This window comes from Sylvia atricapilla, chromosome 11, assembly GCF_009819655.1.
Source record: "Sylvia atricapilla isolate bSylAtr1 chromosome 11, bSylAtr1.pri, whole genome shotgun sequence".
Taxonomy (NCBI): Eukaryota; Metazoa; Chordata; class Aves; order Passeriformes; family Sylviidae; genus Sylvia; species Sylvia atricapilla.
This window is the reverse complement of record NC_089150.1, coordinates 11,331,778-11,355,088: the sequence shown is the minus strand read 5'-3', so window position 1 is coordinate 11,355,088 and position 23,311 is coordinate 11,331,778. Positions and strand designations below refer to the sequence as shown.

At 55.4% G+C, this 23,311-nt stretch overlaps 1 protein-coding gene across 1 annotated transcript in view; it reads left to right on the top strand.

Annotated features, from left to right (window-relative positions):
* The first annotated feature begins 14,465 nt into the window (after window positions 1–14,465).
* PLXNA1 (plexin A1) overlaps window positions 14,466–23,311 on the top strand; it is a 111,308-nt gene continuing 102,462 nt past the window's right edge. The window contains exon 1 of the mRNA XM_066326662.1: window positions 14,466–14,598. The gene's annotated coding sequence lies outside the window, so the exon portion shown is untranslated. The remainder of the gene's footprint in view (window positions 14,599–23,311) is intronic.

The following is a 23,311-nucleotide window of genomic DNA, read 5'->3' as shown; positions in this document are numbered from 1 at the left end:
TAATCCTTGCATATTCAGTTTTTCTCCTCCCTTTTCCCCTAGATTTGAAATTCTATTACCATTTCAGAAGGCAGGCGTGTGAAGAGAAAATTGAATACCCGTCCAGTCTTGATAAGAAGGGACATTTGGTACTAACGGTAATTTGCGGAGCAGATTTCCCCACACACCGTGGTCGGTCCCCACCTTTCTCTCCATGTTCGCTGTGGTTGATGTGCGTGTGCCATAGGGGTGTGGGGATGTCGCAGCATTTTGCGGCTTTTATATCCCTGGATGACTGCGTCAGGGCCATAAATGCCCTAGCAGCTGTGTGTGGGGATGGGGTGACACGGTGACACGCTCTGTCTGACACCTCCCATGTGCCTTCACACCGCTCAGAAGCCGACCCTGCTCCCCCCACTATGCTCTTTTTGCTCAGGGGTGATGTCCTATTGTATTGTCCCCGTGGTTTTAGGGGAAGCTGTGTTGTTTTCAGGAGCGCTCCTGTTCAAAGCTCCAGGAATATCCTCGGTGCAGTGGAAGCAGCTGCCCTCAGACGGCCGTGCGGAGCACGAAGGGTCATTCTCAGCCTCTGGCTGCTGGAATGCGCTGCCCTGGGGAACGCATCCACAGCGGGATGTCGCATCCCACCGCGGGGTGTCGGGGCTGTGGAACCGGGGTCCTGCAGCTCCTCGGTCCCAGACATGGCCCTGGGCACAAACCGTGCCCCGTGTGCCCTTCCCCACCTTGTCCTCGCACTCAGCGTGGGGTGCATGGTGCTGAGGTTCGGCCATCTGCGGACGGTGGGAAAACAGGTCCGGGGATTTACGGTGGCTTTTCCCCCTGCTCTGGGCTCGCTGTCACCTCCTGTCGCCTCCCCCGCGCCGGTGCCAGCACCCCGCGCAGCCGAGGGGTGCGGAGCTCCCTGAGCCCGGGCCCGCAGCGTCCCCCGGTCCGTCCCTCTCTCCGTCCGTCCGTCCGTCCCTCAGTCCGTCCCTCCGTCCCTCCATCCGTCCCTCGGTGCCGGCAGCAGCAGCAGGTGGCACTGTCGGCCCGTGCTGCCGCCGCTCCATCCGCCCGGGGCCGGGCCGAGGCCGGGCGTGTCCCCCGCTGCCCGGGGCTGCGCTGCCCGAAGCGTCCCTCGGTGAGGGTCCCGGCCGAGCCGGGCGCTGCCTGTCTGGTGCAGGACAAGCAGCGGCCCCCCGAGTGGATGGAACGGGCTCCCGATATTGTCTGGGTGATGCCCACGACGGCTTGGACTGAGCTGAAGTGAAATATTGCCTGTTTGCTTGCCCGAGAGAGAGACTCCCTGGGCAGCCTATTCCAATGCTTGACAGCCCTTTCAGTGAAAAATTTTTCCTTCCCATCCAATCTAAACCTCCTCTGGCACAACTTGAGGCTGTTTCCTCTTGTTCTGTCTCTTGTTACCTGGGAGAAGAGGCTGATCCCCACCTGGCCACAACCTCCTTTCAGGTAGATGGAGACAGAGGAAAAGGTCCTGGCATTGCTGCCCCAGAAGTGCCCAGGCTGGGCTGGACAGCCACCACTGTGGCCACTGGCATGTCTGTGACTCCAGAGAACACAGGGCTGCGAGTTGGGTTGTGTTTGGAGTCATGCTGGGGCTGGAGAGTCCTGGATCCCAGCAGGGCAGGACCGTGATGTCCATTGATCTAGAATTTCCAACAGGAGCCCCAGGGAGAACTCCCTACCGTGGCACAGCCATGCCCCTGAAGTGGAGTGGGTGGGACATGATGGGGAGCTGAGGCAGGATGTGAGAGTTTGGAGAAACCTTTCAAGTCCAGGGGCAGCAGCCTGGGGGTGGAGAGCACGGGGATGACTGCTGAAGCTGCAGAGCCCTCAGGGAGCAGCATTCTCCCCACCTCCCTCACTGCTGGGTAAATCATGACGGCTTGGACTGAGCTGAAGTGAAATACTCTCTGTTTCCTTGCCCAAATCTGTAGTTTCCTTCTGGCTCTGAGGCTCTGGGCCATATTGCACATTTGAATTTAAAAGCAGACTTGTACTTGGGCTTGTTATTTATTTATTTATTCTAGAATTGTTATTTTCTTTAAAATCAGGGCCCTTTTTTTCCGGCAGCTTTGTGGTTTCTCTTGGAGCAATGACTGATGGCCCTGGGTGCAGTGGGTTGGGGACACAAGTCAGAAGTTGGTCCCTGGTTGTGTGGGGTGTCCTTGGGGAGCTCTGGAGCTGTCAGGAAGAGAGTGGTGGAGGGGGAGAGCCTGGTGCTGGCTCCCAGCCCTGAAAAGGGAGATGCAGAGTTAAGGCGATAGCTGGGGGTGCTAATGGGCACCCCTCTTCCCCTCCCTGCTGTGGGATTTGCCATCTGCTGTGTGAGAAGCGGCATTTGCTTGCTTCAGGGATGTCACGTCCCTTCTCAGCATTGCCGGGCTGTCCTGGCTGGGCTGCACTCTGCCCGTGCCCAGTGAGCCTCATGTCCCTGAGGGCTGGCTGCAGCACTGGGGGTCTAGGCCCTGAGCGTGGCCTTGTGGTTTGTCACGGTTTTATCTTACTCCCTGGAAAGCCAGAAGGTAGGTCCCTGTGACTGTGGCACAGGATGCCCAAGTCGCAGTGGTCACTGAAGAGGCTCTGCTGGGAGCCGAGTGTGACAGGCAGGACCAGCCTCACCCCGGCTTTGGGGATGGGACAGGGCCACGGAGCCGCTTTGGGCTGCAGTGCTGTCGAGGCGGGTGGAAGGAAAGGGTGGAGAGGGACAAGAGGAAACAAGGATGACTAGAAGAGGCAGGAGAGGGGAGGAGGTGGGACAGGCAAAGGAGGAGTTGTGCAGAGAAGAGGACATTGGGGAAGGAGGGGCACAAAGAGGGGAGAGAGCCCTGCTGCAGGAGCAGCCACCCTGTGCCGCAAGCCCAGCGAGCCCGTGTCCCCGTCAAGCTGCTAACGAGGATTAATTGCCTGTTCCGGGCTCCCGTGCGGGGCTGCAGCCGCTCTGCCTGCCCTGTGCCGCGGGTCCCCAATGGCTCCGTGGGTAATTTATGGCCACATCGGTGCACGCAGCTGTTCACAGGTTGGCAGCTGCGCCGATGGGAGCCCGTGCCTGGTTTGAGGCTCTAAATAACCCCATCGGCTCTGCAAACCATCCTGGCCAGGCTATCCAGCCAAGCCGGGAGGAGAGGGTGGGACTCAGAAATCGCCGCTCTGTCCCCCACAGGCATCAGGGTCCCCAGGCCAGGGGAGCAGATGGCTGCAGCCAGTTCACGGCAGCCTTGTCACAATGGGGTCCCTTAAATACCGATACCACAATTAATTGGGATTCACTGATCACTGCTGACTCTTGCTGCCTGCACTGCACATGGGGCAGGCAAGCGCCAGCAGCCGGTGCGTTGCCCAGTGGAGGCTGGAAGTGCTGCTGGCATCTCTCTCCATGCTCTGGGATATGTGTGGAGACATATGCTTCCCCAATCTGCTTGAGCCTTGGTGTGTTTTGACCATTGCTTGCAAATGGCCTTAGAGGGTTTTAGCGGGGGAAGGAGATGCCAGGGACAGTGAGGCAATGAGATGGTGGCTGCCCCACAGCCCCTGCCATGTCCTGATGGAAAAGGCTGGAAGGGGCAGGAATAATTTGGGGGTGCAAGAAAAGCCCCTGGGCCATGTGCTGGGTATTTCTGGGGACATTGACTCTTCTAGAGCTGGATCTGTGTCCTGGGGTCATCAACTCACCCTGAGGCTAGGCCAGCACAGTCAGAGGTATAGCCCAATCTATAATCTTTTGCCTTCAAGAATTCAGTGTCTCTTAAGCCTTGTCCTAGCTCAAAAAAAAAAAAAAATGGAGAAGAAAAGTAGAGCTTGCAACCACCTCCTCTGAATCTTCTGGCTGCTGTGAGCACTTCCAACATCATCTCACTGGTTTGCAAGTCAGGAGGATGTGACCTGATAGCTTGGCTGGCATCACTTCCCCAGGTGAGGTGGCCACTGGGGCTCACGGAAGCACAAGGGTTCCCCCAGCTAACCCAGAGCAAGCCAAGAGGCTGCGCTGGCTGCTGGCCTTGGCCATGGGCATTTTGGGGTCCCTGGGGAGCACCTCACTTGGAGCCTGCTCTGCAACTGGCTGCCGTGGCTCTGTACTCCAGCACCTTTGACAGAGCACAGAGGCGATGTGTTTCTGGTGTGCTGCTTTGCACAAGCAGAGATTTTGCTTTCCAAGGGCTTACCTCTGTGTTCCTGAGTTTGTTTCCACATTTGCCACATGTGGCAACACATGCTCTTCCCTGCTCTATTCCTCAGCTGCTTCTGCCATCAGACAAATGTGGGCTGAGGTTCATGGGAAGAGCAGGGGTCCAAAGGATGGGCAAGAGGCATCTGGGGGTCCTGCCAGGGTTGAGGGAGGAGGGAGAGCTCATGGGAATGCAGGGATCTTGGGAGGTGACAGCAAAGCCCCTGCCAAGGGCCAGGGAGGTGCAGGGGCTCTAGAGGTGGTTCATGTCTGCAGGATGGGGCTTTCCTTGCTAATTGGGTGGGGTTCTATAGCCTGGAGCCCAGTGGGATGGCAGCAGGCATAGTGTCCTGCTGGGGTTTATTAGGAGCCAGTTAATAACTCTGTGCTGGATGGTTCGTTAAAGGAGTTAATTTACCCTGGGCTGTTCTCTACTGTGGGTTACAAGGCTCAGCTGTGGTTGTGTCAGGCTGAGCTTCTGCTGCCTCAGTGCCCCAAGACAGTGCCCTCCAGCCTCACTCCCAGCAGCAGGGTGTGTGGGGTGAGAAGGCTCTGGCAAGGATGGGCTGGGTCCCCACGGGGTTTCTGCTGGCATCCCCCTCTCTGTGACACCCAAGCCCTGGCTGGGACATGCAGCATCCCCTCCCCTCCTGCACACATTCCTGCAATGAAGCACCAGCAAAGCCCGTGCCTTGGCTGAGGGGCCTGCCCTCCATTGTCACCCCCAGGTGGCTGAGCTTCCTCGAGGCACTGCGTCGGGAACTGGCTTTAAGAATACATATTGACATTAAAAAAGGCCCCTTTGTAGCTATTAATTGAAGTCATTAAATTTAATGGGATGGTTATTGCATGTTAAATAAATACTGGCTAATTATGAAAAACATATTTGCCAAGGTTTAACTATAGAAAAGATGCCTCAATTACATGGTTATTAAACCTCAAAAAATATACACTTTTAATAATGAAGTGACATTTAAATAACATACATTAACTGTCTTATTAAATGTTGATTCTTTTCATATTTGAGGATTTTAATTTAGAATGTTTTCCCTGGCACTAACCATATGATGCATCATTAGCTGTCTTTCACTCATCATTTTGTAAACTTTTTTGATAAATAGGCTGAAGTGTTTGTATTTGCTTTTGTTTTCCTAGCTTCCATCTCTCTGTTCAGGCAGCAGGGATGTGGCAGGGGAGTGTGCAGGCAGAGCAGGAACTTCCAGGCAGCTTCTTCAAATCACTAAACCCTTCCTAAAGATGCTAAACCCTTTCCTAAATCTGTCATCTTAAAATAGGCAGGCAGTCAAGCTCTTCAGGATTTTTGGCCCATCCTTATGGGAAGGACCACCCTGCCTCACTCTTGGTTTTCCAGATCAAATTGGTTTGTAAGAAGTACCCAGGAGATGGAGAGCAGGGTAGGAGCAGGAGCTCAAGGCTGCAGTGGAAGCACCATCCTGGTGCAGCAGTCTGTTTCTGCTGCCAAACCGTGGCACTAATCCTTGGAAAAGTCACTATTTCGAGACACCTGCATCCTTCCCAGATGTGGGGAGATCTGCTTGGAGAGGGATGCTCTGTGGGGCACATCCCCAGGTGCTGCAGCACGCAGCCCTGCTGCTCACAGGGATTCCTCTGCGGCCAGAGGGGCAGGGAGCAGGCTCCTGGCTGTGGGAATGGTGTGGAGCAGCACAACCCAGGGCATGCAGGCTCCTTCCTTAATGCATTTATCGATTGCAGTGTACACGTCAGGATGTAATTTAGAAATCACTCTCCCAGAATCAATTAAAGACCTTACTGGCAACATCGGCATCTCTTCTAGTTAAAGCCTTCACCCTTCTCTCAAATGCACACCCCACCATTCCTGCTCAGCTTTTGGGGAGTTCTCGTCTCCCTCCCAGCCATCTGGAACTGTGGGTGCTGGGATCACCCTCTGGCAGACCTGCTGCTTTTCTGAGAACTGGTGTTGCCTCAGCTGCCTCCCAAACCAGCCATCAGTTAGGGGCTGTCAAGGAGCCAAGACCTCTCATCTTCTGGACACATTCTTAATGTTCCCTGCTTTCGTGGCGAGGTGAGTAATCTGTGCTCAGGAGGCCCAGTGGGCAGCACAGAGGCACTTAAATTAATTATGGAGGAGTTAAGTCCCGGGGGGGGGCTCCCTGTGGAGCAGGGCTCAGGCTGGGCTTGGAGGCAGTCGGCCGTGCTGACTGCTTTGGGCAGGGGCTGGAAGGTCCCTTGCCTGCCCTGTGGCTGCTCCATCATTGTGAGGGGCTGCCCCAGCATTAGACCACAGCTGGGGTCAGGAGGAGGGGACTCCTTAAAAACAGCAAGTGGGGATGGCATGGCAGACAAGGGGATGTGGCACATCCTCTGGCTTTCAGGCCAAACATGTGTAGCCACTGTGGCACAGGGATGTGCCAGCTGGTCTGTGCTGGCTCTGGAGGGCTGGAGGTGATCCCTGTACCCCACAACAGCTTTTTCTGGGGCACAGCCAGGGCAGTGGGTACATGGCAATGGTGTTGGAGTTAAATGGTCTCCCAAGCCCCTCAGGTCATCCATTTCCCTACCCTCCTGTTGTGCCATTTGGTGTTGGCAGGGAAAGTGAGGCAGCACAGCTCTCAGGTGAGTGGATCTGGAACCAGTTGATGGTGACCCCAGGACTCCTAACTCAGAGAGGCATCAGGATGGGGATGGCTGAACCTACAGGAGTCCAGCTGGTGGTGCAGGTCCAGGAGGCTTACAAGAGGGTTCAGCAAAGCAGAGTCTGGACTTGTTTGTTTGGTGGAGAATCTGAGATTCTAAAACGCGTCTTAGAGTGGGGCAATACAATCGTTACTCAGGATTCCTGTGCTGCAAGATAGGGGACAGTCAGAGTGGGCTGCTGTGGTAAGCATCAGGCTTTGTATTCTCTGTATTCTGATTTTGACTTGGTTAATGTTATGGGGTTAGTTCAAATAAGGGAACTGAAAAACTCTTTTACAATGGTAATCTTTCTTCCAAGACGTAGACCTTTGACCATGTCTAAAAGAATTTCTTTTATTCCTTCCCCCCTCCACCTTTTCTTACTGTGGCGATGAACTTTCATCAAAACAATTACAGGTTGGGTTTCAATTCTGTAAAAACCACTTCAGTCAGTAATAATTTTTCCATGGAAGGCTGGGATTTAGGTCCTCTCTTTGTGCCCTCTCTCCTACCGACTGCTACAGGTGCACAGACTGAAGTCAGAGCCAGAGTAAAACATCCTTGCTCCATCCCACACCATTGTGCTCATAGTGGTGATGGCAGGACTCCTCTGGCAGTGATGTGAAGAACAAACCCAGCTCAGCTCTTGCTCTGGATGCCAGACCCTCCAGTTTCTCCACCCCAGAAACACAGAAGGAACACAGTGAATTACAGACCCACATCAGGAGCATTCATGGCCAGGAAGCTCAAGCCAAGAGGCCACAGGTACCCTCAGGTGGCAGTGTCCTGCTGCCCTGGGGTGAGGCTAGTGGCACTTGGTATTTCACAGGCCTGAATGTTTCTTCCTCACCAAGGTTCTTGATGCTCCTCAAGGGATCTCTGTGCAGCAGTATAACATCCCTATATAGGGAAATTGTCTTAAGTAATGGTTTCTGCAGATTTTTTTAAGGTATATTTATCCTATCTTTTATTGGAATGGAATTAAAGCAAAATTAGAAACTAAAGTAACTTTAATTACGAATTTCATGATTCAGTATGTTGTAAATCTTTCAGCATAATATTGTGCCATAAAAATGCTATTTTGTGATAATTATTATTATTATAATTAATGTTCCTTAATTGCTGATGTCGCAGGCACGTGTTATCTCCCAGGTTTTCCTGCAGTGTCTCTGGAGGAGCTCTTCCACGGCGGGGGAGATGCAGAGGATCCAGGTGGGAGCCCAGGCAGGCTGTGTGCACGTGGCTGGTGTCCCTGTGCCCGAGGGGTGCTGCCAGCCCATCCCACCCTGTGCATTGCTTTCAGCACTTCCCAGACAAGTAGGGTGCTACAAGCTGTGAATAATGCCTCTGCTTCAGGCTTTGCTGTGGTCGTACAAACACTCGTGGTGGCCCACAAGCTCAGGGGAGATGGGCTGAGTGTGGCTGAGGGCTCTGCCTCTGGTCTGGTGAGAGCACCCCAGGGTGCCCATCTGTCCTTGCAGGGGTAGGTGCAGATACCTGTGAGGAGGAGATACAGGATATGAGCAAGGGGAATATGTGATGGAGATCTAAGACTGGCCAGAGGGAGGTGGGGAGAAGGCAGTGGGGTGGAAAAGTGGTGGGATGGATGCAGTGGCCAGACCAGGGCTGAGAGTTCTCTTAGCATCCTTTATCAGCTTGAAGGATGCTGCTGGGGTCTGGGAGGCAGCGGCCAAGAGTGGATCTTCGGGCCCAGGTGTGAGGGAGGAGCACGGGGATGGAAAATGCCTGATGCCAAGTGCGTGAATTTTTCATGTGACCCAGAGGCCTCACTTGTAACAGCATGGGGCTGCCCAGGCCCAGCGGAGAGAGGGAAGGCATGAAAATAGCCACTGAACCACCTGCTTCACAGTGGTGAGTGTATATGGGATGAAGCTGAAACCAGGATGCATTTTTAATGACTCAGGCAGGGCTGGGTTTCTTTAAATAAGACTAGACAATGCATATGTGCTCCCGAAGCTGTGTAGTGCACCACAAATGCATTATTTACAGCAGCTTCTTCCTTGTCCATTTTAATTTTACATGGGTACTGGAGAAAGGGTGTCTTAAGAAAGACTCCTTGGTGTCTCATGGACACCCACTTGTTCCGTGTGACAGAGGTGAATTTTTGAGCCACCAAAGGATTTGTTGTTGGTCTTTCCACTGACTTGAGTCATGGGGAAAACAGTCATCCTAGAGATGGAGCCTGGCACCTAGGAATGGAGGGAGCCATAGCCTGAAGTTTTGTCTGACTGATGCATCATCCGGTCTTGACAGTGCCATTTTCTGCCTTCTCCCCATGGACGAAACGCAGGGGGGTGTTCTTAGGCCACTGCAGCCTTCCCTCGTGCCTACACATGCTCAGCACAAAATCTCTGCTCCCTGCAGTGGCGGAGGACCAGAAAGCCTTTGCGAAGTGGACACTGACACATGATCCTAAGAGAGAGGGAGGAGGTGAATCTGCTCCACGGAAATGCTCCTCAGGTGACTCTGGCAGGGGAGGGCACGGAGTGGGTGGGAATAAAGAGCAGTACAGTGGGGTGCGCAGAGCAGGGGAAGAAAAGCTCTCCAAAGGACACAAAGTTTCCCAGGATCCCTTCTACTGGCTGTTGCCGTGGCTCCCGGTAATAGAGGTGTCCCTGCACCATATGGCAGCGATGCCACGTCCATGGTAGTGCACCTTGGAGACTTGTGGGCCTGGGGAATGGGGCAGTGACTTTTCCCCCTATCTTCAACATCACCCTGACTCGAAGTCAGTGCTTGGTGAACCTTGTGTGGGGATGCCGGACTGCCAGGGGAAGCACAAATTGGTTCCAGCCCTCCTGAGTGGCTAAGGTGGGATCAAAGTCTAGGAGCTGATGGACATGAGGCTGCTTTCCCCAGCACTGCCAGGCCTGGGAGGGTTGAGATGGCAGCTTGACGGCTTGGAAAATAGGCTGAGATGAAGGAATATCAATACGAGAGCGAGCTGTTCCTGCCGAACAGCCCCGGGGCAGCTAACGTGAAATGCTGGTTGTCTCGGAGGAGTTGACAGGTGTCTGCATCAGGCATCCTGCTAATTAAGCACCGTCATGAGTCACAGGGCTGGGGATGAAGGAGCTCAGCCGGAGCAGGTATTGCCAGAGGGGATCTCTGCAGGACCTCCCTGCCCGGCGGCGATGGGCTGGTGTATGTATGATTCGTCGGCTGGTGGATACAAAGTCATCAGGGCCAGTCTTTTGGGAGCTGGGGATCAGCTTTGAGAGGAGCACAGCCAGCCAGCCCACTGGGTGTCTGTCTTCCCCCACTGCACCTGCGTGTCCTGACCTGGGTCCCATGTGCTGGCACTGACGTCCAGACCAATCTCTTGTCACAGACCTGGCAGGGGCCCCCAGAGCCTCTCCCACAACAACAGCTCCCAGCACCCATCCCATCAAACCTCTTCCCAAATCAAGGTGTGCATCGCTGCCAGTAAGACAGGCTGAGAAAATTAGGATATTCCCAGACTCGTCTTTCTCCTGATCCCCTTCAAGAAGATCCTCTTCTTACTGAGATGAACAGTGGTGCTGCCAGCCCAGCGAGGCCTCTGCCAGAAAATTCCCAGGAACATGAGCACAGTGGGGTGGACAAAGGGGCTGCTTGCCCCTCTTTGTGGACACCGGTGATCCAAAGGGGCCCTGTGGCAGCACGCAGAGGATGGGAGCTGTTCCAGCAGACAGCAAAGTGCCTTCCTTTCTGGGCAGAACCGGGAGTGAAGGAATGCTGGTGACAGCCCCTGTGCCGCCCTGTGTCCCTGCCCCGTGTGCCTCCCCAGCACCTTTTCCCCACTGCCCTTCATGCCTCTGCAGCTGCGATCCCCTGAAAATGGCTCTATTCATTATCCATTTTAATTCCACCCTGGATCCCCAGAGCTCCGCAGACACAGTTTGTTATCCTGGCTGTCAAGAAGCTTAAAGAGCTGCTGATGCCTCCTGGAAAACTTTGACAAACCCTCTGGTCAGAGCCAGTGCTGCTCCTCAGCCTGGCTGCTCAGCCTTTCTGCTCCTGAGGCTGGATTAGCAAAAACGTCTTTGGGGGTGGGAGGAGGGAAAAAACCCCATTGTTGCTGTCTGGGCAGAGTGGATCTCTCCTGGTGCCCATGCCCATCGGGGGGATAACCTGGGACCATCTGGGCAGAGCAGAGCTGCAGTTTGGCTGTGAAGATCCCCAAAACCCACGTTTGGATTCCAGACTGTTCTCTGGGCCAGTCAGATTTCACAGCCTAAAAAGCTTTGGGCTGAGGCCACTGGGTTTCTCTCATCCTTGTGTATTCGGTGCAGGGGGTTTAAACGGGGGTTGCAGGTTCTTGGGGGTTCATTTTCTGATAATTTTTCCACCTGTGGGTGATAACCAAGGGAAGTGACATGGTCTTGACTCCTGCACTATGAAGAAATCTGCCTTTGAGGATTTATTTTTTTTTACCAATTAAAAACTAAAACAAAACAAAACAAACAAACAAACAAACAAACAAATAAAAAAACCAAAAAAACCCACAACAACTGCTAGCAGTAGAAAAAAAAAAGTGATTTTTTTTTCTGGTTATTTTTGCTCCCTCAGCACTCAGACCGGGAGAGCAGCGTAGAAGAGCCTTCCCATCTCTTTGGGCTCTCTCCAGTGACCTAATCCTCTCCCAGTTAGTTTCTGGTTTTGACAAAGTAGTTGTCAGGCTGCTTTTAGACAACAAGATGCCCCTCAGTCTCTCTGGTAACATGGCCAAAGTGTCCCAGACACCCCAAGAACAGTTTTTATCTCAATGTAATTTTGGTCGAGGTTGGCTGAGAAGCGCCGAGATAGCGTTTAGCGCAATGAGAAGGAGCCGGGCCATCCCCTCACCCCTCACTGCTGGGATTTGGATCCAGCTGCCTCCGGAGCCATCCTCTGCCTCCCGCCCTCCCTCCAGCACCCCGCGGAGCTCGGGAGCGCTTTTGAGGTGCCACTCAAGCCGCTGTCCTCGGGGCACAGTCGGGCTGTCAGCCGGCGGGCTCTGGCGGCGGGGCCGTGAGGAGCAGCAGGGAGGCTGTGGATGTGCAGCCAGACCCCCGGGAGGCAGGATAAAAGCCAATCTTGCCGAGATAACGAGAGTGTCTCGGCGGGGGCGAGGTGCCCAGACGTGCGGGGAGCCGTGTGAGTGACAAGCGTGTCCCGGTGCCCGCTGGCCGCGGCATGAGCCATCGTCCCCGCCGTGGGAGTCCTGCGGGTCGCTGTGAGCCTGGGGCTGTTTCCCACCCAACACAAAGCCGGGATCTCCCCTGCCAGCTCCCTCCTGACCCTTGCTGGGCACGGGCATCGCTGGTTCTTAGATTTTCTTTCTGTCTTTTATTCCCTTCCCTCTGGGCCCTCGGTGAAACAGGAGGGGGCTGGCGGTGAACTCTCAGCCAGGTGCCTGTTCCTTTCTCAGTTCCTCCACCTTGGCTCCCCTTCTCACTGGATGTCTGTGAACAAATACACTTCTAGCAAAAATTAATCGCTCCAGTTTCCCATCCCAGGGGCACACGGGAGTGATAGCACTGGCCCAGGGGTTGGTACTGCCGCATCACTCACTCCTGCTCTGGGGAGGGAGAACTCATCCCTCTCTTTTTGCCTCTGTGGCAGGAGACAGCAGCCACGGGACCAAGGTCTGCCGGCACCAGCCCTGGGAGTGGATTTTAAAGCAGTAGTGGGAGATTGCCTGAATATCTCTCCCTTCTTTTTTTATTCGTTTAAGAGGTTTTGCTGTCTCGGTAACTCCCCTGAGAGACAGGAGCAGCAGCCTCTTTGGATGTGAATACCTGACAAGTTTTTAATGTGAAAGGAATTCACTAAATTTAGTCTCTTCGAGAAAGAGGGGGGTGGGGGAAAGGAGAAGTGTTTCTTTCAGTCTGGGGGAAGTGATCCAAATCCCAGCCACTTCCCTGCCGGCAGAGCTTGATGATGTCTTCTCTGTCTTTGAAAGCTTTTAAGTCTGGGCCCCATGTGTGTCCCTGCACAAACAAGAGGTGGGAGAATGGCAGCCACTGATGCTGTACCCTGGGGGAACAGGCCTGTTCTCAGCTCCTCTGGCCTCCTGGAAATGAATGCTGGTGAGGGCTGGATGGGGAGGTAAATGAGAAGAAAACCTTGTTGTCTAAGTTGCAGGGACATCATCTCTGCTCTTAGGTGGGCTCTGAGTGAGGTGTGAACACTGAGATGCTGAGGGAACCGAGGGGAGTGCAGCTCGGCTGTTAAAGTCAACCAAATCACCCCTTTTCTCCTCCATTTTCCTCCCTACTCTCACTGGAGCCTCTGAAGGTCCATTTTCTTCTCTGTTCTGCTACCTGAGACTCACCGGTGCCTTGTGCTCTCCTTTCATGTCCTCTCCCAGAGTGCTCTGTGCTGCCCTCCACAGCTTTGGAATTCAGTTCCTCCTGTCAGAGAAGCCAAGGGGCTCCTATGGCTTTGTAGACACACACACCTGCTGGGATCTTGCAAAGGAGGTGTATATGTGTGCCTGAACAAGGTATGCACACATCTTCCTCCACAGATGGGGCAGCTCCTAGACTCCCGTGGTGTGTAAAGGACAAAGTGCCTAAAGGACAAAGTGTCCCTGTGTTGAGAGCTGGTGGGGCTAAAGGTCTGGCTGGTGGTAGCCAGGAAAACCTGGTTGAACAGCCCACCTTGCACCGTTAGCCCCTGTGCTGCAGCAGATGGTGGGGTCCCAGTGAACGGAACCATTTACAGCTCCAGCTTCGAATGCGGAGGTCTGGAGAGATCCACTCCCTGTCGTTTCCATCCCAAAGGTCTCTTCTGAAATGTGTGGAGGTCCTGATGGCAAACACTCTGTATATTCCTGCTGACTTTTACGAAGGTCTCTCCCTGATGTAGAAATGATGGAGCATTTCATTAGGGCCTAACCAAACACAGGACAGGGGAGAGGAGAAGTGCCACCGCGGCTCTGCTGTCTCTGAGAAGAGACTCTGGCTGGCATGGTGAGAGGGAACAGTGGGGGAAAGTTACAGGAATGGATAACACTGAGAGCGCTTAAAAAAGACAGGCAACCACTTCAGACCTGTAATGAATATCTTTTAACGTTTCTGATTATTTTTCTCCCCTTTTTTAGTTTTAATTTTAGGTGGAGCGGCTGCGGCGCCAGTGGGAAGATGCTGGACGGACAGCCCCGGGAACGAAGTCCTGCGGCGGGGTGCGGGGCGGCGGCGGGCGGGGACGCTCAGGTGGGTGCCGTGGGGCTCAGGTGGGCGCGGGGACGCTCAGGTGGGCGCGGGGACGCTCAGGTGGGCGCGGGGACGCTCAGGTGGGCGCGGGCCCGTCCGCCCGGGGCGGCTTTTAGCGGACCCCGCGTCTCCCCTCGCGGCATGGCCCCTTTAAGGGCTGGCGGGGGGCGGGGCGGCCCGGCCAGCTGTCCCCGCCCCCTTTCCCCCTCGGGCGCCCCCTGGAGGCGGCGCGTGGGGCGCGCCCCCGCCTCCCCTCCCATCCCTGGCTCCGCCGGTGCGGGGCGTGAGTGCGTGAGCGCGTGCGCGCGGCGGGGGCGCGCAGCGGGCGGCGTTCCTGCCCCGTCCCATTCATGCGGGGCAGCGGCGGCGGCGAGAGCGAGGCGGGCGCGGAGCCCCGGGCGGCGGCGGCGGGAGGAGGAGGAGGCGGGCGCGGAGGAGGAGGGGACGGAGGAGAAGGAGGCAGTGGCGGCGGAGAAGGCGGCGGCGGCCCGGCGGGCGGCTTGGTGTGGAATGCAATTATGGCTGGCACGGCGGAGGCGAGCGGGGACCGGAGCCGTGAGTAACCCGGCTGCAACTTTCGGGCGCGGCGAGATGTGCCCGATTGGTCGGTTCGTTAAAAATAACGCGGATTTGGCTTTACTGCTCCCTAAAAAAATTTGGCTTTATTGCTGCCGCGGCGACAGCGCAGGGCTGGCCCGGGCAGGGCTCGGCGGCCCCGTCGGGGGGCGCGGAGGGGCCGCGGCGGCCGGGCAGGGCTGGGCCGGGCAGGGCCGGCGCCGCGCTGCTGCCGCCGGGACCAGCCCGCATTGCGCCCCGCGGCTCCGGGAGCCGCCTCCCGCGGGGGGACAAAACCGCGCCGGGACCGAGCCTCGTTCTTTATGCGCTGCTCACCCCGCGTGGGTCTCGTAGCGGTGCGTGTCGGGGACCGGGCAGGTGCGGGCTGGACGGGCTGAGGGCCGTCTCCCCGCCCGGAGCTCCCCGGCCGGGGCGGGCAGCCGGTCCCGCGGTGCCTCCCTGCCCGGGGTAGCGGCGGGGCTCGGCCGCCTCCCTCCTCCCCCACCTCCCCGCTGCGCCCTCCCGCCCCGGCTCTCGGCGGCGTTCGCTGCCCCAGCCCCGCTGCCCACCCGGGTCCGGCACTGCTGGGGACGTGAACCGAGCTCAGCCTTTCCCGTGCTCACCGCCTTGGATCACGCATCTGCCCTGCCCTGCGTCTCCGCTGTCATCCCCGCATCGTGCTGCCCCACATCCTCGCCGTCATCCCTGTGTCCGCACTGCCCCATATCCCCCCTGCCATCCCCGCATTGTGCTATCCCATATCCATTCGCGCATTCTCGCTGCTTTACATCCCCGCATCCCGCCGGGGCGCGGTGAGCGGCATCCGGGCTGGGCTCGTCCCGAAGCCCACAGCGCCGCCGCTCCCTCCGCGCTCCCCGTTCCCCAGCCGCCGACGGGGAGGTGCCGCGGGCGCCCTGCGGGATGGGATGGGTTAGGGTGGGATGGCTGCCGGTCGCCCTCGTTACGATCGTTGCTATTGTGATCGCGCTATAGTTTGGCAGCGCAGCGCTGGGCACCTCCGGGCGAGGCTTGGGAGGCTGCGGTACCGTGTGGGGCTGTGCCGGTGCGCGCCTCCCGTCGCCGGTATGAACGTGGAAGGTGGCGAATAAAGCCGGCTGCGCGCTCGGTGTCCTTTAGCCCCTTCCCGTTCCTGCCCAGCGAACACACAGCGGCAGCTCCGGCGTGCGATCGGGGAGGGATTTGCAAAATCTCTGTGCCGTGCCGAAATAAATCCCGGAATCCCGCAATCGCCTTCTCCTCCCTTGTCTTCCCTTGCGGGGAAATTCTTCCTTCTGCCTCTGGCCGAGCGCCGGGGTAGGGGGAGCCAGGGGAGGGGGGCTGCTGTGTAAACAGGGCTTAACATGAAGGTCACTGGTTAAAGAGGAGACGGATGGGAGAGAAAAGACAGGCATTAACCTCACTTGTTAGCTCCCCCCTGGCTTCTGCTTGGAGAGGACAAAACAAAAGCAGAACCTGCTAACGGGGGGGATGAATATTCATGATCCTCCTCGTTTGCTCCGGGACACCGAGGGGAGAAAAGTTGGGCAGATGAGCCGCCTCCCGAAGCTGCTTTTCCTCCAGCTTGCGAGAAAATCCTTTTCTGCTGAGCGAGAGCTGTGTCGGGGGGGATTACCAGCCTTTTGCTGGATTTCTTTTTTAAATTTTTTATTTTTTATTTTCTTTTGTGTGCGGCTGCAAGAATTTAAAAAAACGGAAAAAAAAAAAAAAAAAGAAGAGCTGAAGCTATTGACTACATCAAAGGTTATCCATTTGAAAACACCATTTTCCTCTGAACAGCGGCTAATTGCTTCCTGAACAATCCCAGGGTCTTTTGTATTATACTCAGTGGGTAAAATGAGTGACTTGATGTCTCTCTCTCAAGACACTGGTGACCGAACAGGGCGGAAAGGTGGAGAAGCCAAGGAAAAGCAGTGGGGCAGATGCCTCTGGGAGGATGCATGGATGATTTCCTAAGTGGCTGCAAGGAGGGAAGGTTTTTTTTTCTTCTTCCCGCTCGCTGCCGAGTGATCTGCTGGTGCCAGTGGATGCCGGTGCCGGCAGCGGTGTGGCGACACGGGGCTATAAGGAAGCCTGGTAAGGAAGTCTGGATTCAAAATACCCGATCACGCGTGTGATCTGGTGTTCCCCATCCACCGCTGGCTTTGGCTGCCGGCTCCACTCCTCCGAGAGAGGCAAGCCTGGATGCGCTCGCTGCTCTCCAGGGGCTGCGGGGAGGCAGCGCCGAGGGCTGGCCGGCTCCTGTTCCGCTGAGTGTCTGGGCTTTCTGCGGCTGCCGCCCCGAAGATTAAAGTTTCGGCGACGTTGCTTTTGTTAGCACGGCGATAGCGGCGTCGGGGAGAGTTTCCCCCTCTTGGCTTATTTTTTTTTAGCAGAAGCATACGATTTGGAGGAGAGCGCAGGCATCCGCCTTCGTGCGCGCTCGGGCTGTGCGGAGCAGAGCCCTTGTGCTCCGTCACACAAAGCCCTTTCCCCGAGCGAGGCAGTGCCCTGCGAGAGATAAACAAACTGCTCTGAACTCCGCCGGAGACGGGGCCGAGGGCCGTGTCGGCGGCTCCCGGGGAGCGCCTTTCGCCGGGGCTTTGCGCAGCCGAAATGGAAGAGGGTAATAAAGCGGCGCTGCTGCATGCTGGCAGGGCTGCCTCCCCTCCTCCACGGCGGCGGCAGCCGGCGCTGGCCCCTGCCCTGCTCCCTGCGTGCAAATGTCACGCCGGGCCGGGTGTTTCCGTGGGCTCGCTGCGTTTGACTTCTGAACAAAGCGAAGGATCTGGCCCTGGGATCGGGCTTAATGAAGGCAGCTCGGATGTGTTTATTCTCTAGGCTGAGTGTGGGTCAGGGCCTTTGTTGCTGCCTGCCTTGCTCCTGGCTGCAGCACTCACTGCCGCCGAGAGCCGGACCCGGCCCTGAGCTGGCAATTTCCGAGCAGCAGAGACTGATGCTGCTGTGCTGGTGACACTGGCTCCCTGCACACCGCGGGGAGCATTACTGTACTGGGCTTCTGCTCAGTCCCACTGGGCTTTGTTGTAATTGCCTTTCTGTGCAGGGCGTTTTGGTGCTTTGGTTGTTTGTGTCTTCCTTGAGGAGTCAGATGTGGTTTTTGGCAGCTCTGGTTCGATGGAAGGGGAACCTTGAAAAAGCCAGGACAGCAGAAGTGCTGCCATGTCTTTGCAGTGACAGGAGGGTAGGCATGGGTCACCACAATGCCCATGATGCCATCCTCACTGCCTGCAATTTTTCACTGATCTGAACTGGTGGAATGTATGTCTCAAGAACTTGGGGTGGTGTTGTCTCTGGTCTGTGAATGTCTCCTTCAAGTTTGTGTGCTGTGTGGAAGAAACTGCTGAGTAGAGGGTTCCTGGCCAGGGTTTGACTAGTGGGTGGCTTGGTGAGGTACAGTGTGTGCAGAAGAAGGCTCAAAGACCAGGAATTACGAGTGATGTGGAGCTTGGTTCAGCATGGACCATGACTCCTTACCTTTCCTGAGTTTGGATTGGGGCCCCTTTTCCCAGCAAGGGGCTAAGTGTGCAGTGGGCTTCATGCAAAATTAGGAGGATCAAGTGTTTGCCACCATCCGCTGGTGAGGTGGCTGGTTTGGCTTTAGACTGTAGATGGCCAGCTTCTTCTCTGGCTGTAGCCTGGGAAGTGTTCCATTCAGTGCTATGGGGTACATCCCACTACAGATTTGTGGTACTTGGTGAGAACACGTGTGCTCTGACACCATCCCTGACCCGCAGTCTCACCCATGCCCCTCTTAGTCTTCCCCAGGGTGGACATGGAAGCCTGTAGATACCCCAACATGGTCTGCCTGCTAAACTTGGAAGTCACATTTGAGCAAGCATCTTGTGCATCATGCAGGAGAAAAGCTGCAGACAATAAGTAAGTTTTGATGGTTTCAATGCCAGGCATGGGCAGTCCTGGCTCTTCTGCCCTGCACTTGGCATGGGGTGTAGCCAAACCTACACCTTCCCATGGGTTTGTCAGAGCATGGCCAGACACAGGAGGGTGTCCTTGTTTGCCTTGCTTCCTTGAGCACTCTGCAGCTGCCTCCAGCCCTTGTTCCGGGTGGAACATTTAAAAGCCACCATTTAAAAACCTGAATGAAAAGCATTTCAAAGTTTATTTTCCCTTTAGCCAAGGCTTGGCACACCTCCTCTTTGTTGCTGGTGTGCTGAGATGTTGTTTGAGTCAGGAAGAAAACTCCACATCCAGATCATCGGGCTCACTCTCCACATTTTGCTCCTTTCTCCTCTGAAGTTGCCTTGGATGGTGCAAGATGGACTGTATTGGGTGATTTCCTCTGTCCCCACGGTGCCTCTATGGAATGAGAGCCAAATCCACCCCTGCCCTGTGGGCTGCTGTGTGCTGCTCTGTGCCTGGGGCCAGAGACCCTTGTGAGCTGCCTGAAGCACAGAGGAGATTTTTTATTGCTGGAGTCAACTCAGGGCCTAGTGCGAGCCAGGGTGTGATATCCTCTTTGCTCCTGGAGCTGAGATTGTGAGGGATTTTGCTGGAGAAAGTGCCTGAGGTGAGAACGTGTCAGGGGTGCCAGGGACAGGCTGCATGGCTCTGGGGGATATGCTGTGCAAGGACCATCTCTTCCTCATCTCTCCTCCTCCTCACTGGCAGCTCTGCTCGCTGCCCACCTACCCGAGCATCCCGCAATCTGCCAGCCAAATTGGCACAGAGACCCAGGAGCACTGGTAATCCAATTTGGGCAGTTTAGCTGCACTTTGCTCTCCGTGCTGCTGGCTGGAGCTCGGGAGCTTTAATCCAGCTAATGACCCCAGCTTGAGTAACCACGACCATTTGCCTGATTCAGTTTTCCTTTCTGTCAGCGAGGGAGAAGGGGCTGAGGCTGTTCCTGAGTCTTGTCCATGGTATCGGGGCGGTTTCCAGGTATGTGTAGGGACTGGAGGGTGAGGGCAGTGTGGAGGGACACTGAAATCCATGCTTTCTCTCTGGGAGATTTCTCCTTCCTTCTTCCCATTTTTCATCTGCTCTCCCTCTTTTTCTGGTAAAGATAAGCCTTTCTTCCGGAGTTATTTTGCAACATAGTATTATTTTCAGAAAGTCAAGGCCAAGAAAAATAAAAGCCTCTGTCTTCCTTGGGTTGCCTACTGTTTAATGCACAAAATACAGGGGTGGTAATTGCATTAAAACATATATAATTATACTGGAGGGAGGAAAAAAAAATCCTGCTAATTGCACATGTGTTTTGAACTGATAAATGTTGAGTGATTCTTTGCGTTTTCTTGCGAGTTTGGAGGAGCAAAGATGCAGTCTAGCATGTGAGGGGTTGGGAGCGGAGATGGCTTTTCAAAATTACTGGGAAGCTTGGATGCTCTGAGCACCTCTGGGGTAGTGTCAGTGTCGGGGGCTCGATCCTTTGCAGATCCTGATCTGATGCTACCCTCATCCAGGCAAGTCTTGGTGGCATTGTCGGTGCCCTGCGAGTCCCTTTGCTTTATGTGTTCGGTTAAACAACTGTGTGTCAAAATATTCAGGCTCTCTCACAGAAATAAATTCCTGTCGAGAGAAGAGGCAGATTCCTATATTAGGGGGAGAAATTTCTTGTGTATGTAGCCCCACATCCAAGAGCTGTTCCTCCACTTGACCGTGGTGTTGGCATGAGCGGGTGCTGCTGCGGGGCAGGGGAGGAGGAAGGATGGTCACGCTCGTTTCAAGTGGCACGACGTGAAAGCCACATTTCCTTCTGTGAATGCTGACCCTGTTGCAGCTGCTGATAGCATCGCAGGTAATTATGATGGCAGTGAGTTGTTTGCTTTGTGCATACGGCCGGGCTTTGTGTACGGGCGGTTGCTTTGCTCTTCCTGTGCAGACTGTTAGTTTCAACAGGGGAAGAGGAAAACCCAAAAATATTTTAGGAGGAGTTTAAAAATAATCTTGGAGCTTGGCTAGTGGGCAGGATGTTTCGCAGGATCGTGTTCCCTGCTGGTCTGCGTCCAGCTTTGTGGCCCTCGGAAGGCTTTGCTGGATAGTGTTGAGTCCTGTATTATCATTGTGGCCAGCCCGAGGGCTTGCTGTTGGGCTCTGGGAGCTGGAGTGAGATGGGAGTCTGCCCTGGGATTTGGGTTTTGCACTGGGTAGGTCTGGCTGCCCTGTAGCACAGCAGTGTCAGAGCCGGGGCATGAGCCCCTGCTTACAGCTGCCGCGGCCTCTGTAAAACATTTATATCTGTTCCCCAGCATCGCATTCCCTGCACCCCCATCTGCTTCGCCATGGTTTTCATTCCTACCAGTGTTGGCATGCTGGCAGGGTCCCTGCCTGCCCGCTGCTGCTTATCTCTGTGTCCGGCTCCTGGATGGCTGCTTCCTTTCTGCAGTCAAGGGGGGACTCTCCCGTCTCTGGCGGGACCAGAATCGGCCGATGAGCCCTGCTGAAGTCAAAAACCTGTTTTTCAGGCTGATGTCATCGGGAAGAAATGGGGGAGGAGGAAGGCAGGAAGGCAGCCCTGTTTCCAAAGGAGAGCCGAGCCCCGTGACGCTGACAGCAGCCCTGGCTTCCATGGCTCCCACTGTTTTTCCTTATCAGCATGGCCGAGGTGCCCGTGGGGCTGCTGGCACATGCAGGAGAGGTCCTGCTCTGCATGGCCTCATGCCTGCATGGGAGAGAGCTGGGAGGGAAAAATGCGACCGTGCCAGGGGAGCGTGTCAGCTCCCAACAGAGCTGGATCTCTTGGCCCACTGGCTGTGCCTTCTATGGCTCCCTGGCCCTCTGTGAGGGTGATGGCACTGGCTGGAGCTGCCATCCAGCCACCTTCATTAGCAGAAAGTGGGTTTTTGGCAGAGGTGCATGGACAGCCCTCCCAGCACAGGCGAGCAGCTGCTTCTTCTCAGTTTTGCACTGAAGGAGCCAGTCGATTGTGCTGATGCCTGTTGGAATCTCAGATGCTCTGCATGGCATCGGGCCGTCGGAGCAAGGTGACCAACATGGCTTGGGGCTGCAGCTGGAGTCTGCAGGAAGAGGAGAAGCCTTGCTCTGCTCTCTCTCCCAGCCAGCAGCTCTTGGGCTGCATCCATGCTTTGAAGTGTGCTCTGCTCAGGTGTGGTGCTGAGACCCCCTTGCTGTGGGAAGTTGGGCTGGAGTGCGCTGTGTTGGCACTGCCTGTAGGAAAGCAGAGTGCAGGCACAGCCACTGCTGTGGTGCCTCCTTGTTAATATCAGATGCTGTTTGCCCATGGTGCTGTGAATTAAGCCTTTTTTGGGTTCTCAGAACAGTTTCCCCTGTGGTGATGGTGTGGGGGGACTTCCAGGCTTTTCCTCTTCCCGTCTCTCTCTGTCCTATTGCCTCTGCTATCTCTCTGGATGTCTCACTTCAGGGTCAGCTTCACCTTGGGCAAAGAAACATGGGGCTATGCTGAGCTGGAAACTCCACAGGGGAAGCAGTGTCATTTCCAGCTGTGGTTCTTGGGGCATCATAACTGAAACAGCAGAGGGGGAAGGATGGGAGGTTAATAGGGGAAGGAAAAGCACACATGGCTTGGGAAAGCTTATTTGGAGAAGTTTTGTGGTTGTTTTAATCAGAACTAATGTGATGGCAGTCGTGCTTGGCTCGCCACAGGACAGCACAAGTGCTGGTGTCAGCAAGGGGCCAGGCGGAAGCATGGGAATTTCAGTTTAGCTGGGATTAAACCAGCCCCAGAATGACCTCCCTTTGCTGAAACAGGGGATCCAGCAACCAGGAATTCTCCTGTGGCAGTTCCCCATTGCAAAGAAGGAGCTCTCTAGATTCCCTGTGGGTTTTGGGGGAAGTGCTTGTGACAGAGAGGTGAAAATGCAGCCTGGAGAGCTGGGCTGGAAGAGGGACATTGATCTGGGGAGGGTAAGATCATGGCTTTGTGGTTGTGGCTGCCCTGGCCCAGTGAGGGTTGTGAAGCAGGAGGCTGGGGAGTGAGGAGTGATGCATTATGCTCCAGGGAATGAGATCACACAAAGGAAGGATGCTGATGGCCAGAGAATCTCTCCTTAGACTTCTCTGCTGTTGAGATGTTGCTTGTGAGTGACCTGGGTCTCTGCAGGTCCAGCTGGACTAAGGTGGCCTGTGCCAGCAGGGCTGGGTTTTGGGACATTTATGTGGGGCAGTGGACGGATGGCTTGTGAGAATCAAGAGTCTGGGAGTGTGTGGGCCAAAGCCAAAGGGGGAGGTGGCCTTCAGGGAATTTGGTCTGTACTTCTTTGCCTTTGAGCTACTTTGAGCTCTTAAGATGGGGGCAAGATGTTACTAATTGGTCCTGACCGAGGTGACAAAATTCACATCAATCTGCTGTTTGAAGCCTTGGGTTGACCTGGATGTTGATAGTAGGAATCCACAGTCCCATGGTTGGTGTCCTGGTGCCTTGATTCGGGGTCTGTGGATGATGAGCAGCAGAGAGGGATTTGAGGTGCTGTGCAGGATGGGAAGCAGGAGGCTGTGTTCTGAGTGGATGATTACCCATGGGCTGTGCAGTGGTCTCCATTCCAGGCACCAGTCAGTCCTGGTCTCTGTACTGTGGGCCGCAGAGAATACAAAGGAAGGTTGGGCACACTTTCCTCCTGGGAATCCAGGTCCAGCATGTGGGCTGCAAACAGAAAGCCCTTGTAGGGTCCCTCTTTGGACTGTGATACCCAGCTGAGTTGTGGGAATAAGGCAAAGGACAGCCACCAACTCTTGCTTCTGGTGTACCTGGATGGAGCTG